General features: G+C 39.0%; 1 long non-coding RNA gene across 3 annotated transcripts in view; it reads left to right on the forward strand.

Moving 5' to 3' along the window:
* The window catches only part of LOC129737328 (uncharacterized), a 770,208-nt gene that overhangs the window by 498,341 nt on the left and 254,944 nt on the right, over positions 1-16,923 (forward strand). The window lies entirely within an intron of this gene.

Here is a 16,923-nt window from a genome sequence, read left to right on the forward strand (position 1 = left end):
AAAGCTGAGGCTTTGAATTTATGAAGTCCACTAAAATATTATATTCCCCATCCCTTTCTCTAGCTGATCAAATGACTAAATCAATTGCTGGGGCAATGCCAATGGTATTAGGATCAATAAGCCTGTGAAATTTATTGTACATTTTTGTTGCTGTATAAAATTAGATTGCAGAGTTTATGAATGTTTATTCTTCTGAGCACTGGATTTCTGGTTTGCCTGAAACATACATTACAGTAGTTTGGTCTTTGCTTGTTATATGAACCTTTAACCAGCAATACTTTAAATGTATCCTTTCTAAAAAAGTATTAAAAGGTCTGTGGGTTTTTTGTAAGTTTCATCCAAATTAATTTTCGTAAATATTGGGTCTTTTTCAGGCCCTGAGCTTACTCTGTGGAGTGCATACTTAAATGTCTTGCTGAATGTTGGCCATGCAAAGAAAGTGGAAGCTAATGGAAACTTCCTTGATAATTTTACTGGGCTTGTGTGTGGTCTTACACACTTGGTATCGGAGATTCTCCTGCCCTTGACAGCTTGTCTTCTTCAGGTGGTTTAGCCAATCTATAGTGAGATGTAATTTGATGGCTGGTTCAGCCAGCTCTCTTGAACTTTGGAAAAGAGGTGTTTAAATTACATCCTTGACTTTCTGCCAAGGAGCCCAAATTCCAGGAATGTTTGTCTTTGGGTATAATCCCACTGCGCAGTGGGTGCCCGTTGGGGTTAGGCTGCAAAGGAAGCATACGAAAGCAGTAACAGTCTTGAGGGAGAACGAATCTAAATGCTATATTAGGGACAATGCAAACTTCAACAGTCACTAAATACGTATGAGGGGAGTGATCTTTCTAAAAATGTGTGCAATCCTTTCATTCAGTGAAGAACTGCTAATTCACCAGGGAGGGAGCTGATAATGCTGGAAACAGGTTTAGTAGAAAAGGCCTGGAAAGCCCATATGTCTGTATAAGGAGCTGTGCATGTCTAGAACTGTGAATCCAGGTTATTCATATCTGCTGGACAGATCAGGAGGTTGATATTCAAGAGCATATGTTTTAATCCTGGACTGGCAGATAACTGCAGGCAAGGCATTTCAAATCACTCTGGAAAACAAAGAGAAACGGGCAGCCTCCATTGTAGAGCTCCTTGGCAAAGATGACCAAAACCCCGTACCTAAGGAACAGTATGTTACACACCACAAATTCTTTTCAGAGCTACTGGTTGAGTACCTCACATGGGTTTGAGTTTTCTGGTGACTCCCTTTTATTCCCTCTGCCAGCCTGTGGAAGAAGGCTGTAGTGGTAGAAGAGTGCTCCACACTAAATTTTCATTTCATCAGTCACAAAATACAGGTTCTCAATTAAGCCAAACGTGTAACCATGTCCTGCAGGCTGACCCTAATGAGAGGAGGCAGAGGAAGGGGGTGCTCAGTTAAGACCTAGATAATGTTGTCTATTTGAATTTTGTAGTGTTCATAAATCTCTCTTTCAGAAGGCAGAAGAGACTCTCCAGGAGAGCAGAACAGATCTGACTATACACAAAATACCGTGAAAGGAATATACTAAGAAAATATTTTTCTTCTTGTCTTTGCTATTAATTTGAGGTGTTCTGCTTTGGCTAGAGGAGGTGTAGCTAGCTTACTTGGAATGTGGTTTTCTGGCTGGCAATGTCCCTTTCATGGAGATTTTTTTTTAATAAGCATATAAACCTAGCAATATCTGTCCTCACCCACTGTAGAACAAAGAAAGCATTTTTTCCACTAGACTACCAAACTTTTGTTAGAGGCTACAGGGACTTAAAGATATTATTTCAGGCAGAAGAGGACTTGAGAATTTGTACTCTTGCATAACAAAAAATTAGGTCAACTGTAGCTCTTAAGTACCTTGTGCTGAAGTTTGTTTCAGTTATATAAAATGGTACTAATATTTTCTATTGCCTCATCATTGACAATGGTTTTGGATTAAAACTTCATGATTTGCCATTATGCATCATGAACAGTGATCCATAAATCTGGAGAAAGGTGCAAGGGAAAAATAATCCTATGAATGAAATTTCGGATGCTGAAGGATCAGAGTGATGACAGCAATACCAGTTACTTCTTCCTACCCTGTGTCAGTAGATTTCTAAGTCCTATGCTATTTCCTTTCTCTGTTCAGTTCTGGAATGAATTCTGCTTTGTGCCAAAACTATCCTGAGGTTTGACTGAGAACAATCCCCCAATTTTGAAATTCTGTCTGGAGGGTTCACCTGTACGCCGGTGCACAGGTGTGGGCTCTGGGATCTGCAGGTTTCTCAGCCTTCTGTGAGGGAGCTCACGAGCCTGTCCTGGTGCTGCAGCACAGCCGGGCCGGTGGCAGCGTCTGATGGGATCCAGAGTCAGCCAGGTGGACTTATGGAAACCTGAGTGACCCTGTTGGAGGTGCTTTAGGAAGAAAGATGTCTCAGGAGAACGTTTCAGTTTTGACAAACTGCTAAATGGTACCCTGCTTTTTAGTTTTCTTTTGGGTTCATGCACATCCATCTCTGTACAGGGAGATGAAGGAACAGATGCTTTCTCACGTTTCAGATGTGAACCAGCAAAAAGACCATTCTGTCCCCATTGCTTTGCCTTCAGTCTTCCACTTTCACAGTGAACTGATAGAAGGAGGTGTAAATATGTCCTTTAGCTCGGGCTAGTGGACAGCAAGGCATAGGCTGCTGCGTCTTTCATACACATACCTTGCTGTTGTGTGGAATTGGATTAGGGGCTGGAAAGCATTGGTGATTGATGATATTTTTTTCTGTTCTTTCAGTGAGAGTCCTTTGTCTAAAACCTGGTTGTTGAGGCAATTCATCAGCTTTCTTATTGTGTTCAGTAGAGGTATATTAGACAGTAACATTCACTTTCTAATCTGGTTTATAGGCTTAAACATGAGTCTTAACAGAGAGAGGAGACACCATTCAAGAAACTGCAGGCAGTGAGTACTCCTATGTGTGATCAGTTTTAAAGAACACAGCAATGAGGTTTGTAGTTGCTTGGGTTCCTAGCTGGGTTTCAGCCTGTGTAGGGTGAGCTTTGGCAGGGAAAAGTTTATCAGTTGTCAACAAGAAAATGGGTTTTAACTTCTTACTGAGCTCTGGGGAAGAAGGATGCGCCAGTGACTACGGCACTGGTTTCATGTAGGAAACCCAGCATGGTTTCTCAGCAGAGAAACCTGTCTGCTCTTAGGCAAGCCTGTCTGCCGTGATCCCAGTTACCAAGAAGACATTGGAAGTAATATTTCTTCTCCATTAAAACTGAGCTGATACTCCTTACAAATGCGTTTCATGACTGCTTAAGAATTCCAAGTCTCTCTAATACCTCAATAATTTAGAACAGATAAGCTTCATAGACTCTTGTTTCTTTCATGGGATTTAAAACTTCTTCCTTTCGTGGCGTTAACCTGATGACAAGTGTGTGTGTTTTCATTTTGGTTAAAAAATTATTGTCTGGGAGGAGGGGAAAGGAAGGGTGGATAGGAGTTATATTAAAATTTTCTGCTTTGAGTTAAAATCTTTCCATGTAGTTTTAAAACTCTTTATAAAAACTTTTGTGAGCTATTTGGAGTGTCTTTACAATTAAAATGCTTAGTTAGCATTATGTAAATATAAGTTGGATGGGGAAAAATATGCTACTGCTACTAGCTGTGACAGTAACATAAAGGGACAGTGTTAAGATTTTTTTTTTGTGGTTTGGTCTTTCTTGACTGCAATATCTTTATTTTAAAAATTGCATTGAAAAATCTTTCTGAAATATTTATAAAGCACAGATATTGCATAAGGGAAGAACCAGAAAAAGAGTTCTTGGTACTCAGTTCTTAACGTAGAGGATGTAGTTTGTACGAAGGGCAGTAAGCTACCCAGTAGCAGCTGTTAACATGAATGACGAGGGCGTTTAGAATGGGAGAGACAGAGGACTTGAACTTGAGTTTCCTACATCCCAGAAGAGCCCTTGGTCAACTTCACAGCAAGTTATTATGGAATGTTCCTGTGTTGCTTTTCCCTTTTTTACCTAAAAAAACCCCCAAACAAATAAAAACTCCCAAACAAACTCAAATAGAAGAAATAACAAATTTTAAAACCTCTCTGTATTTCGTGCTGTAGAAACAAGTTAAGCATGACCTACTGTTGTTCCTTCCTGAGTCAGAAAAATGTTTATTATTCTTGTGCGTTTGACTGTTGTGGTTTAACCTTCGCCATCAGCTAAGCCCCACACAGCTGCTTGCTCACTCCCCACACAGTGGGATAGGGAAGAGGATCGGAAGAGTAAAAGTGAGGAAACTCGTGGGTTGAGATAGAGACAGTTCAATAGGTAAAGCAAAAACCAAGTACACGGGCAAAGCAAAACAGGGAATTAATTTGCTACTCCCCGTGGGCAGGCTATCTCCAGGACAGCAGGGCTCTATCACACGTAACCGTGACTTGGGAAGACAAATGCCATAATGCCAAATGTCCCTGTCCCATCCCCCATCTTTCTTCTTCTTCCCCCAGTTTATATAATCAGCATAACGTCATATGGTATGGAAAATCCCTTGCGGCCAGTTCGGGTCAGCTGTCCTGGCTGTGCTCCTTCCCAGTTTCCCATGCCCCTCCAGTCCTCCCGCTGGCAGGGCCCAAGAAACTGGAAAGTCCTTGACTTAGTACAAATGTTACCGAGCAACAACCAAAATCATCAGTGTGCCGTCAACATTGGTCTCACACCAAATCCAAAACACAGCACTGCACCCACTACTCAGAAGAAAATTAACTCTATCCCAGCTGAAACCAGGATAATAGGTAACTTTCTAAAAAAAACCCAAACCACCTACATTGTTCAGGAGCCTAAAAAATCCAATTTTCAAAATATTTGCTATTCAGGACAGTCAGCTGAACTGGGACTGCACAGAAAAAATAAATGTTGTGGTGAAATAATTAGGCCAGCACTGAAAGCCAACTTGCACAACAGTGGCTGCAACTTGCAGCCTCCAGGGTCCTCTGTGAGCTAATTCACATGCATCTTGGATGCTATTTCAGTCAAATTGCTCCTGAAAATGGGTTTTTCTGTATGTTACTTCAAGTGCCTGCAGTCTGGACACCTTGGTACTTGCAGGTCACCTCGTTGCAGTTGTTGAGTACAACTCAATCTCAAAAGTCAGTCAGTGGTGCCTCCTCAGTGGATATGGACTGAGGATGTTGGACCGTGAACATCTATTGCATATTGAATCAGACACCTGAGCTAATTGGTGTTCAGCTGTGACAATCCTTTATCCATAGTTACAGGATGCCAGAGTATATAATGCAAACATCATTGAAACAGAAAACCAATGTATTACATGATAAAGATTAGTTTATTGGTGGAGCACAGGTTTGTGTAGAGCTGTGGGGATAGCTCTTCCATGATGTACCAGTAAGTAGTCTACAATGTAATAATTTAAAACCATTAGTGGCATGTTGTTGTCGTCTTTCATTTTAATTGTCTTATGTCTTCTGCTGTATGTTTTTTTAGCACTGGCACATATGCCAGACTTTAAAGAGTCTATTGTGGAATGTTTGTCACAAACAACCAGGACTAAAAGGCTTGAGGGCATGAAATAAACATGCATTTACATTAAAAAATAATTGCTGAAGGGTTTTGCTTTGTGTTTTGCTTTTTGTCTTGGAGGAAAAGATGAAGTCTTTCCTGAATTTGGCAGGGCAGAAACATCCAGACATTAGTCTTCAGAAATGCAAGCAGGAATGCTGAGATGTTGGGGCACGAGCAAAAACACCCTGTCCCACCCTGTGCTGGCCCACCCACCTCTCCTGCTCCTTTGGTTTTAATGCTCCCTCCAGACGGGAAAGGCAAACATGTTAGACCAGGAATCCTTTGCTTCAGCTGCCTGACATATGGTACCACATAATCTCTGTTTCATTTTGACAGTGCCAAAACCCAACAGCCTTGAACAGCAGCCTTGAAATGTAATAGGATGAACACACAACGCCACAACAAAGCTGCTGTGTGGGGTGTGTAAATCTGTCCATCGGTTAACAAATTCCTTGTAATATTTGTTTTCAAGAAGAAGTTCTTCTGATCATCAGTTGGTTTGTTGGATGGGGTTGGCGTGATTTGGTTTTCTTTCTTCTGTTAGAGACAGAGCCTTGCTTTTGGCTGTCGGGATGCTGTATGTGCAGGATTTCTATTTCCAGCTTCCCATTGCTGTTTTGCTGACCTCTTTCTCACTCTGTAGGGAAGCATAAGTTAACACAAAGATTACAGTAAATTTGTTCTATGGTAAACTTACATCAAGAGAAGAAGCAGGAAGGCACTTCCACAAACCAGTAATGACTGCATGTCACTACAGTGTGGCTCATATATCACTGCAAATGACAAAGTGGTTTGAAGTGCATGAGAACATCAAAGGCCCCTTGTTTATTCAAGGTCACAGACAGATGGGATCTGGTGTATGGCAAGCCTATATGAAAGTTATGGTCGTTTGGAAAGGGGAATGGATGAAACCAAAATTGGAACAAGATGTAGCCATAAAGGCAGAACATGGCATGAAAAAAGATTATTGGCTCAGCACAGTTAAACTAAACTGTTTTTATGCTGATCAAGAAGGGGCAATATTGGAAAATGTTTGGGTTTTTTCCTCCTCTGAAGTGACTAATTTCACTTTTGGTGACTAGAAAACGTTTATTTTTTTGGTTAGGAGGTTATTTGTTGTATTTTGCATCTTTTAGAGAATGAGTCAGCTTTTTTAAGATAATGCAACTGCAATATTGCCTTTTTCCCTTCTAAGTTGGCATGCTGATGATGTAGATAACAGTATTTTATTGAAAATCACTGTTTCTGAGAATCCTACCCTTGAACATTTTCTCAACATTTTTATAATAAGGATAATGAAGAAATGCCTCAGATGTTTTAATTGCAAATTAATACATTCAATTTAGGTTTTCATCACCACAGAAATACTCCAGTGGCCTTTTTTACGTTCCCTTTCCTCCTCCTAAACCCAACAATTAAAAATAAAAGTTAGCTTGTTTTTTGTGGAACATCCAGGCGTAAACTCCATTTCCCCCCCTCACCTTTATTTCCAAAAGAAAAACACAGCCAGATTCTCAAAGCAATTTTAATCATCTCTTTGTGGTTGAGCAACTTAATGGTTTGGCTTAGCTTTGCTCCAGCACAAGTGTCAATAATTATGAAGATTTGTTTTCCCAACATTTACCAGTCTCCTGCTATGGGGAAAACTTTGCCGCAGTCAGTTCATTGTTCATCATAATTCATGTTTTTCCCTGCTTTTTTATTTCCTTATTTGAAGATGGCTTGAAGTTTTAGTTTCAAATTCTCGAGTGCACTCTAACTTCACCCCACCCACAAAGGAGAAGAGAAGATAATAGGGAGGGAGAGGAGGCATCTACCAAAAATGACCTGCACATTTTCACCTCCAAAACCAAAGACATGATTAGTATCTGCAAAAACTGTTGCATGCAAGAAATAATTTCCTGCCCAACTTACTGAGTTAGTCTAGAAAATCTACCCCCAACCCTTGTATTTTCTATGGGTACAAATCATGTTTCTTGACTTAAATATTCCCAGATAGTTTTATAGCTACTGAATCATGCTCTAACCCATTCATCCAACAATCCCTGGTCCTGTTTCAGGCTGCAAGTACCATATTGTCTGTATAAATGTTTCCTGATTTAAGCTTTCCTATTTTTAGAGAATACTTCCCACAAACTTGTCAGGCCCCTAATTAGTGCACTGGACCACGAGGCATGTCAAACAAATTACATCATTTTTTGTATGTTGTAGAATGCACATTTATTAACTGGGTATAATAATTGCTAAACTTGAAGTTATTTTGATTAATACAGAGTTTGAACCCGGTTTACTGGCACTCTTTCTGTTTTGGGGAAGAAACAAAGTCTCAAAACAAATGTTACTGGATTATAAATTTGATGAGAATTGAGTTTTTTAATGAGGCTTGAAAAATCTCAGGAAAATAATCTTTATCGTAATTAATTTGCAGTTTCTGTCTCTTCCTCTTTATCCTGCTAGCAGGAAAGAAAAAAATAGAGAGGACAATGAACAACTTAAAACAAAGTGCACATTTTCCTCTTATTCTCCTATTAAGAATTAGTGGAAGGTACAGAAACAATAAAATTTGTCTAGAGATTTATTTGGTTTGAGATTTCTAGTCGGGTTTTGAGAACAGAATTTTCTGAGTTAAACCCTTCCAGCTTGCTTCTACATGGAATATACTTACTCCAGCTGAACTGCACTTTAGCTATAGAGTTGAGAAAGTGAGAATTTTCATCCTTGTGGTGTTTCCATGTCTCATCTCCTCATTGCCACAAGAGTTTAGGGAAATGAGCAGAGCCCAAGAAATACTCTGGTTCATGTAGGTTGTTGGTCTTGGAATGACACCATTACGCTTGCACCTCTACAGGCAGAACTGCCTCATCACTGGAAGACTCGGGACTTTCAGTGATTTCTGAGTTACTTGCAAACCATTTTACCCACAAAACTCCATCATGATCTCCTCCATTACAATTCAAGTTACTCTCCATACTTTCTTATACCAGCTTATAATTCAAGTAACTTTCTAAACCTTCTCCCAGAAGTGTTCACACAAATCCTGGACCCTCTGGCACTGGTACTTTTAGCTGGAGTTTTTAAAGTGGGAAAGGAAAGGTTTAGAACAGCGTAATAGACTACGTCAGTTTTAACGGACCGACAATGATCATCTAGTCCAAATGCCCGAGCAATTCGGGGCTGACCAAAAGTTAAAACATGTTAAGGACATTGTCCAAATGCCTCTTAAACGCTGACAGGCTTGGGGCGTCAGCTACCTCTGGGGAGCCTGTTCCAGTGTTGTTGGTTATGTTTTGTTGGTGTGACTTACTAGCTAAAACACGGGAGACTTGTGGACAGAAGGGAGCTTAACTCAGAGTCGTTACTTTTGGAGAGTTTTAATCCATTTTCTCTGGACACTAAGTTCCCACAATTGATGAAAAAACAGTTACAGAGAATTTAGCTCATTAAAAACAAATGAAATACAGTTTAGGAAGTTTGAATAGCATTAATGAGAAAGAAAAAATACAAAGTAGGTCTAAAATGGGTTTTGCGGTGTATTCTCACTTTGACTTTGGCCAATTCAGAAAGTATAACTCGGGTGTTGATATCCTGAGTTTACTCTATATGGTAACATTAACGCTAGTAGAAGAGGGCCAGCATAATATCCATTATTCAGTTATGTCCTATCTAAATCTGTAAAATACCACTTAATCATGGTTAATCACTAGGTAAATTTTGTGCTGATTCTTTACACATCCTTATGCAATAGATTTCCATGGATCTAACATATCTTTTAAGCTGCACTTTCATATTACAGAAAGCCATCTTGCCTCTTTCAAGAAATACAGCTATTTTTTTCCAAGTTATGAGTGCTTCTTGCTGCTTATAGTCTGTGGATGCCGAGTGATTCATTTCCCAAATGTTTACAGAGAACATCTAGTAGAAGAGGGGATCATGACTTTTTAAAATACCTATTTAAAGAAGATGTCCCAATAGTGCTGTGTAATCCAGTGCAGCTTCTCTCTTGTGGCCAGAGCCCACGGCAGAGCTGAATTGGTTTTAGTCAGTCAGAGCTAAGGGTTTTTTTGGCAGATGTATTTGACTATATTAATTCAAAATAATATTTTTAATGGGATGTAGAAGATTGTAATTGAAATGGCCAGATGGAGCATCTTATTTTTACTCATCTTTAGTATTATTTCAGGGCAATCTAAATTATTAGACTCTAGTTATTTTAATTTATGAATACTCTTTAACCATAAAAGTGATACAGTTTTATGACTGAGATAGTAGAAAATTCATCTTGTCTGCAATCTTACGTTCTTTAAATTAAACATACCAAATATAAAAAAATATTTAAAAATAGACATTTTTTTTTTTCAGAAGTAGATTCTAATGTATGAAATATCTTTGGATCATATTTATCTCATTTTTGCATTCAAAAGCTTAGAAGGGAGAAAAAACTAGAGAGTTTGGGTCTTTTAAACATTGTGAATCGCTGTACTAACAAACTTTTTGAAGGTTTGGGTTTTTAGTTTTATCCAGTGTGTTTTGCTCTGGAAGGATTCTTCACATAATACAGAGCTGGGTTTTGGTGGGTTTGGATTTTTTTCTTCTCCCTGCAACATCCCCCTCCCCCGTTGTTTTGGTTTTTTTGGTTTTTTTTTTTGTTTGGTTTTTTTTTGTTGTTTTTTTCTTCTGTGTTAAAAGAAAATTCTCCTTCTGGTGGAAGAAGATTTATATATCCATAGCCACATCTCTGCCTCCCTTGAGCCAATTTTGACAATATGGCTCTTGTGCAATTTTGCAGTTGTATTCAAATGGTAACAGGCTGTGATCTGAAAAATATAAGTATGCATATGGTACACACGTGTGTTTCTATGGATGTCTATGCAGAATATAACATGCTAGCCAGTTCAGCAGGTAACCTGTGCATCCACATTTTGTTGCATTCATACACGAGCAGAATTACTTTCTGATACTATGGTGTCTTTCTGATGTGATGAAATGCTTGAGATATAAAATCTCAACACAGATCAGCTGTGTAACTTACAAATATCTGTGGTGTCTCTGTTTCTTCCAATTACTTTCATACCGTATGTATCCAGTAATAAATAATAGGTGTGTTTGCTGCCAGCCCTGTTCCATCAATCTGAGAGCCAAAATTAAAGCTGGGTTCTTCACAAGAAATCTGCTGTTATTCAATCAGTTACAAAAAAATTTGTTTAGAACTCTGAGCCAGACTAGAATCCAAACCACTCTTTCATAGCTGCACAGACTTCACAGAATTAAGGTGAATGGAAAATAATAAAAATCTGTTCCTGTTGCTAGCAGCAAAGAACTATAGCTCTGAAATGGATTTTTCGCATAAGATAATTATATCCTAATCACAGCTGTGCTTTTCAAAGTTGTGCCAATTTTACAACATTCATCATTAAACACCTGGATTTGCGTGTTGTGATAGTGTTTCTGCGTTGTATTTTACATATTTGATGAATACTGTAAGAGTGCCTCTCTATATTATTTATATATTGTTTAAGCCAGCTGAATTTAATGCTCAAAAGCTGATTAGTAGCCTAAAGGTATAAGGTTGCCCATACTGATCCAAATTACTTTCTATTGAAGCGTTCCATTGATGTCAATGGCATTATATGAGCCTCCATATGCAATATATATGTATGCATCCACAGATTAGAAGGAAACAGTAATGAAGATTTCTGAGGTCTGTGAAACTTGGGCAATTCTGTATTATGAAGTATATATTTCAGTTTGCTGCTATATTGGGGTTTACATTATTAATTCGGAAAAACAGCTGTGATTATTAACAAATGAAAGGTGTTTACAAAATAGGCTTGATGCTATACTCTCGTCCATGTGTATATTTTCTTCTGTGTGGCTCCAGGAAGATATATTGCTCTAAGTGTTGCTAAAAAAACAAACAAACAAACAAAGTCCTGTTTAAATCCTTCTTAAATACCTACTCAGGTTAAGTGAAGAGACTAGAATATGGAATGAGGCCCAATGAAATAGCACTTGGAAAAAAAACCCCAGCCCTAGCAGTATTTATTACTTTCCTTGTAGTTCAAGTTTGATTTTAAACATATTTAGGAAGAAATAAAAAATTTTTAATGCCGAAACATTAAAATGCTTTTAAAAGTCAAAACTTAGGTCACATTTCTTTCCAGTCTCTCAGTGAAGAAGTTTCCACTTCATCTGGGTATTTTCTCGTTGGCTTTTCTTTGTTGATCATCTTGGTTGTTTCTGTTTGGTGTGTTAGTTAACACAACCTCTCCTCCCGTGTAAAGGACATGTTAACCTTCCATATTTGAAGAAAAGCAATTGGAGTGGAGGTGGTAAAACGGGTTTAAAGAAAGTATAGTGCAGAGATGGAATAAAATCATCGTATTTCAGTCTGACCTTGCTACTGCAGCTGCAAAAGCTCCATCTATATGTAATACATATAGTGGAAATTATTTAAAGGGTGTAAGTCACCATCTTAATAGGTGAAGGCAGTTCTGTGAGAGGCTCAGGTGAAGCAGGGCCAGTCTGTAACAATATGTAGTTCCTTGTCTGAGTCAGAGCAGGGAGTAGCGACAGTGTGCAGCTGTGCATGTATGGTGCCAGAGCTCCTTTGTCTCCCAGTACTTCCCAGATAAAATATATAATAAGGAAACTCATACAGTTGTTGACCTTTAAATGTATATTATAGCCTTTCATTTCATGGTTTTAAATAGCTATTTTCTTATTATAATTTAATAAATGTTATGCCTACAAACCTGGAAAAATTGGCTTGTTCCATCAATTTCGAAGGAACATAAAGTACACTCTGTACTCTGTTGTAAAAGTTTTATTAAACTTGATAGCATTTAAAATAGTCTTTGAGAATTGCTGACACAATGATTCTAGGTTCTTCTTGGCTTGTATATAGCCCTAGCAGTGCTTGCAACAAGAAACTTATTTGCTGAACTTGTAATTATTACTGTAGTCACACCAGTCTCTGGCCGTAATGCCTTTCTAGGTCTCAGTGCATTAGATTCAAGGGAAGGGTAAAGATCATCTCAGGGAAGTTTGCGCCCTGGGGGATTTCAAGTAAGCAGATAAGAGCATTTAAACTGTTCTGCAGCTGTTGAATGACGGGCATATTTTGTAGGGAAGCCTGGAGTGGTGCTGGGACGGATGCATTGATATAAAAGACAAGTCAGACTCAAGCTGTCAGCTAAGCCCATCTGTAAAATAAGATGAATAGACCTTTGGATATCTTCTTGTATTAATGCGTATTGTAGAAAAGAAATAACTAGTAACACTGCGGAGGAGTGGATCCTCATCTAATAACTTAAATTCAGTGTGAGAGTTGCAAATGGCAATCCATATATAACTAAGGAAAGCTAGTTTTTGGGAATGAGCATTGCACTTGGATAAATATTCATGTCAAAGCAGAAGAAATTTGGAATTTGCATAAGTTGTGACAGTGACTCTAGCCTAAAAATATCCTTTCTTTTTAGTGGTTTCTAGTACTTGCCTTGCTATGTACTGTCTTGGTGCTGCAGGAACCCTGCTAAAGCCTGTAAGGGTTAACGTGACTGACCAAAAAATGTAAATGCAGCTGGTTTTGGGGGTCTGTAAGGCCTCAGTCAATGAATTTTGCTACAAGAAAGGAGTAAAATGCTGGTAAGCCCTTTCCTCAGAAATTACCCAGTGGTAAATCAGGGCTGGGGAATGTCCCTTTTCTGACTGAAAGGACATCTAATCTAGAGAAGTTTTTTTTATGAAGCTTCTATACTGATCTTTATGGGTAAAAATAGTACCTGCACTGGGAGGGGCAGGGAGACCCTCAAGGCAATTTTTTGTAATTTGAACTGCTATTAATTTTTGTGGCATCTTCTCTAAGCCTCTCCTAAACTAGGAATCAAGCCCTTTAATACTTGCTATGATACAAATATTTTATCTTAAGAAGGCAGTGATGAAAGAGGAGACACGGCGATATTCATTGCTGAGGAATTTCTAAAGAATGGAATTTCCATCATGGCTGCCTTTGAGCCATTCTCTGTTAAGAAAATTGTTTTAAAAGCCCGGCTATAATCAGTAGTTAGGCAATATGAGATAAAAATATGCATTAGAAAACCACGCTTATGATTGGCATCATTTTGAAACCATCTTTTTACCTTGGACATGTGGGACATGGGGCTCATAATGGAAATGCGTGAGATTTTGAGAGTCCTGCTGCAGTCCATCCAAGCCAAGTAGCATAACTCGATGATTGATGGAATTTTTGGGGTGGAAAGAAGAGTGGAAGATGGCTTTTAACTATAGCCCTGTGGTAACATATCTCTGCATGGTGATACAGCACTCGAGGGGATGCTAAAAAAACCCTGAATTAATAAAACTGTGTGAGGTGAGAAAAGCCTTGTTGTAACAAACCAACAAAAGCATTGTCAGGGGCAAGGAAGAGAAGAAAACCCCGAGACCTCATCTCTACTTTGCTGACAGAGCGTAGTAGTCAGCCAAATGGTCATGTATTCTGTGCATTCTTTTTATTTTTCATTTGTTTTCTTGGTTAGCGTACAACAAAGAACAGCAGTGATGGACAGAGCCACAAACCCACAATGACTGTATATATTACAAAAATACGGACAGTGCTTACAGGAAAGTGACACAGCAGATTTAAAACGTGTGGTAACGTTAAAAATGTCTCTGTTTATTCTGGTTCCCACACTTTCGGGAGTTACAGGCATATGCTTTTCCCTTGGCATGAATCTGACAGAGCACTTAGTGCCTACTGAAGGCTAAGTCAAGTATAGCAGCAGGGCCAGGCCCTGAGGCCTAAGTAGCAGACTTCATCATCCATCATCCCCTGACAGATGATTTTCTGCCTCTCTATTACATAGGGAGAAAATGTTCACACAATGCACAGTAAATACAGATCCAAGGAGGGGGAATCTCCTGTTCTTACCTGTGACCAAATTGTCATTGTTATTAAAAGCATTTAGTTCACTTACGTAAGGAAAAAGGTCAGGGAACCAACATTAAGAGGTAACAAGGCATCAGAGCTGCGCAATTTCCTGTAATCATGTTTCCTTGGAGCACAAAATGCTGGGTGTTTTTGTAAAAAAGCAAACACAGAGAAAGAAAGAAGTGGAAGCTGTGTGTTAGTTTAGCTAAATAAAAGTTTCTGTATTTTTATGGACAGAAAGAAATTTTGTGTGTGTGTGAAACCGTTGGTAGTTTGAAGTACCCTGTGTGAGATGAGTATATTTTGGATATTGGTGCTTTTACCTGTATCTCTGCCATGCTGTGTTTGGGAAGGGTTGGGGCTGTGGTGGTAACTGGGCCGGGTGGGTTTTATGGAAGAGCGTGAAGGGGTGAGATACCAAATACTCACTGTCTTTTGAGTTTACTTAGGTGGGAACAAATATTAGTATAGGAGCACCCTTTGTAATCTGCTGCACTTGAAACACAGAGAGGACCCGAGGTGAGAAACAGGAAGGTGGCATACGCAGATTAGAGAGGAGCTGCCTCAGTTGCTGGAGTTGTTGGAGTGGTCCAGCCAGAGGTGTGGACTTGCTGAAAACATTCTCAGCTGAAACAGCCTAAAGATTTCTTTTTCTATGGATTTGCTTATTCATACAGCGTATGCAGGAAGTGATGGCCTGGGGTTTGAGGCTGATGCAAGATTTGGTGAGTTATACAAATCTGGTAGAAATATATCTAATTTGTTATCATCTCAGGCCTGTGAGCCCCCTGAAATGGGATGTCACTTGAGAATATTTACAGGTCTCTGTTTCCAACTGAAGAATATATTTCTATATAGTTTTTACTACGTTGCCTTCTTTTGGGCTTCAGAGGCCCTTAGCACAAGCTGTGTCTATGCTGTCAGAGCTTTGCCGTTGCTTTGCCCTGGCAAAAAGCACAGAACTAGCTACTGCTGTGCAGGCTTATTAACAGTAGACATCACAAAAGTGTTTGGATCCAACCCTCACCACCTCTGCATTATATATTCACCTCACAGGGCAAAAATACTTTCAAAACTATTAAGTCTTATTGAATTTTGACAAAGGAATCATCTAAGGACCCACTGTGATGATGACAGTGGTTTTTGGACATTGAAGAAAAGTGTTTGTCTGAGAAATTCTTACATCATCTCTAGGTACTTCTATATGCAGCCACTAGGTAGCCTGAATAAATGCATACTTGCTGAGGTGTAGTATTGACGCTATGGTAAATGGAAGGGATTGTCTGGCATTTACTGTGTATGTTATAGAAAATTCAGATCAGCTCCATACTTGTTTTTCCTATCAAGGTCATCCAAACCACTAAAAAGTCGTGAACTGCAGAAGGAAGTTCTAAGAGTTCTCATGTGGTCATTGCTAGAGAAATCATTTCCTTTAGTATCCATATGTTCAGCATCTTTGCCTTGTTCTATCTCTGGTAAAGTTGTGGCATTGCTTTTAAGGGAGAAGAAGAGACAAAAACTTTCAGATAAAACTTTTTGAGTAACCTATTTGAAAATTGCCTTATTGAATCATTACACTGAGCAGAATGCTTGTTTTGCTATGGTTATGGAAACAAGTAAGAAATTCTGCTTCTCTCTTCCTTCATAACTGCTTTTTCCAGCTTCCAGCTGAGGCTGAAGAAGTTATTTCTTTGTTGTCTTACCTTTCCAACCAATGTACAAAGTTCATGAAAGGAGATCCTCCATTTGAAGTGATGTTTCCTAAGTCTCAGCTACAGCCAAGTAAATTAAAATACTAATTGTAAACCCAAACTCTGCCAAATATGGTGCTTTGGTCCCATCCTAGAGTGTGACATAGAAAATACTCCGCTGTTTTTGAGCACTGTTAATAGACTCCAGCTGGCTGTTTTTAAATGTGTGGCATTCACAGATGCTGCCTTTTTTTACTTTCATATCTGCTAAACTCTGGTGGACTAAACACATGCCAGCAATGCCAAAGTATATAACGCAAACAGATCTCACTCACTTCCATAGGTGTGTTTGTTTTTTAATAGCATTGGATGCATTGAACCCACGTTATGTATTTCTGCTTAGATTTCTGCTGTGATTAGAAGGAAACATGGGTCTCAATTTGACTGTGAACCCAATAGTCCTCCTTGTAGTTTCTTCTTTTTTCACCTCAATTTATCAGCTTGTTATAGGTGTTGCAGTTGATGTGATCCAAAATATCATTAGGGATATGTATGCATGTGGTGCCTGGTGTCCAAGTCTCTAACACAACTGATTACTAGGTGGCCCTAACCTGATCTGAGTCAGCCCAACTTTGAGCGTGGATGACCCCGGAGGTTTCTTTTGGCCTGTTATTTTAAGATTCTGTGATTCTGTGTTTGGTTTCCGTGTGTACAGTATTCAGCTAACAAGATCTCAT

This window comes from Falco cherrug, chromosome 14, assembly GCF_023634085.1.
Source record: "Falco cherrug isolate bFalChe1 chromosome 14, bFalChe1.pri, whole genome shotgun sequence".
NCBI classification, from domain to species: domain Eukaryota; kingdom Metazoa; phylum Chordata; class Aves; order Falconiformes; family Falconidae; genus Falco; species Falco cherrug.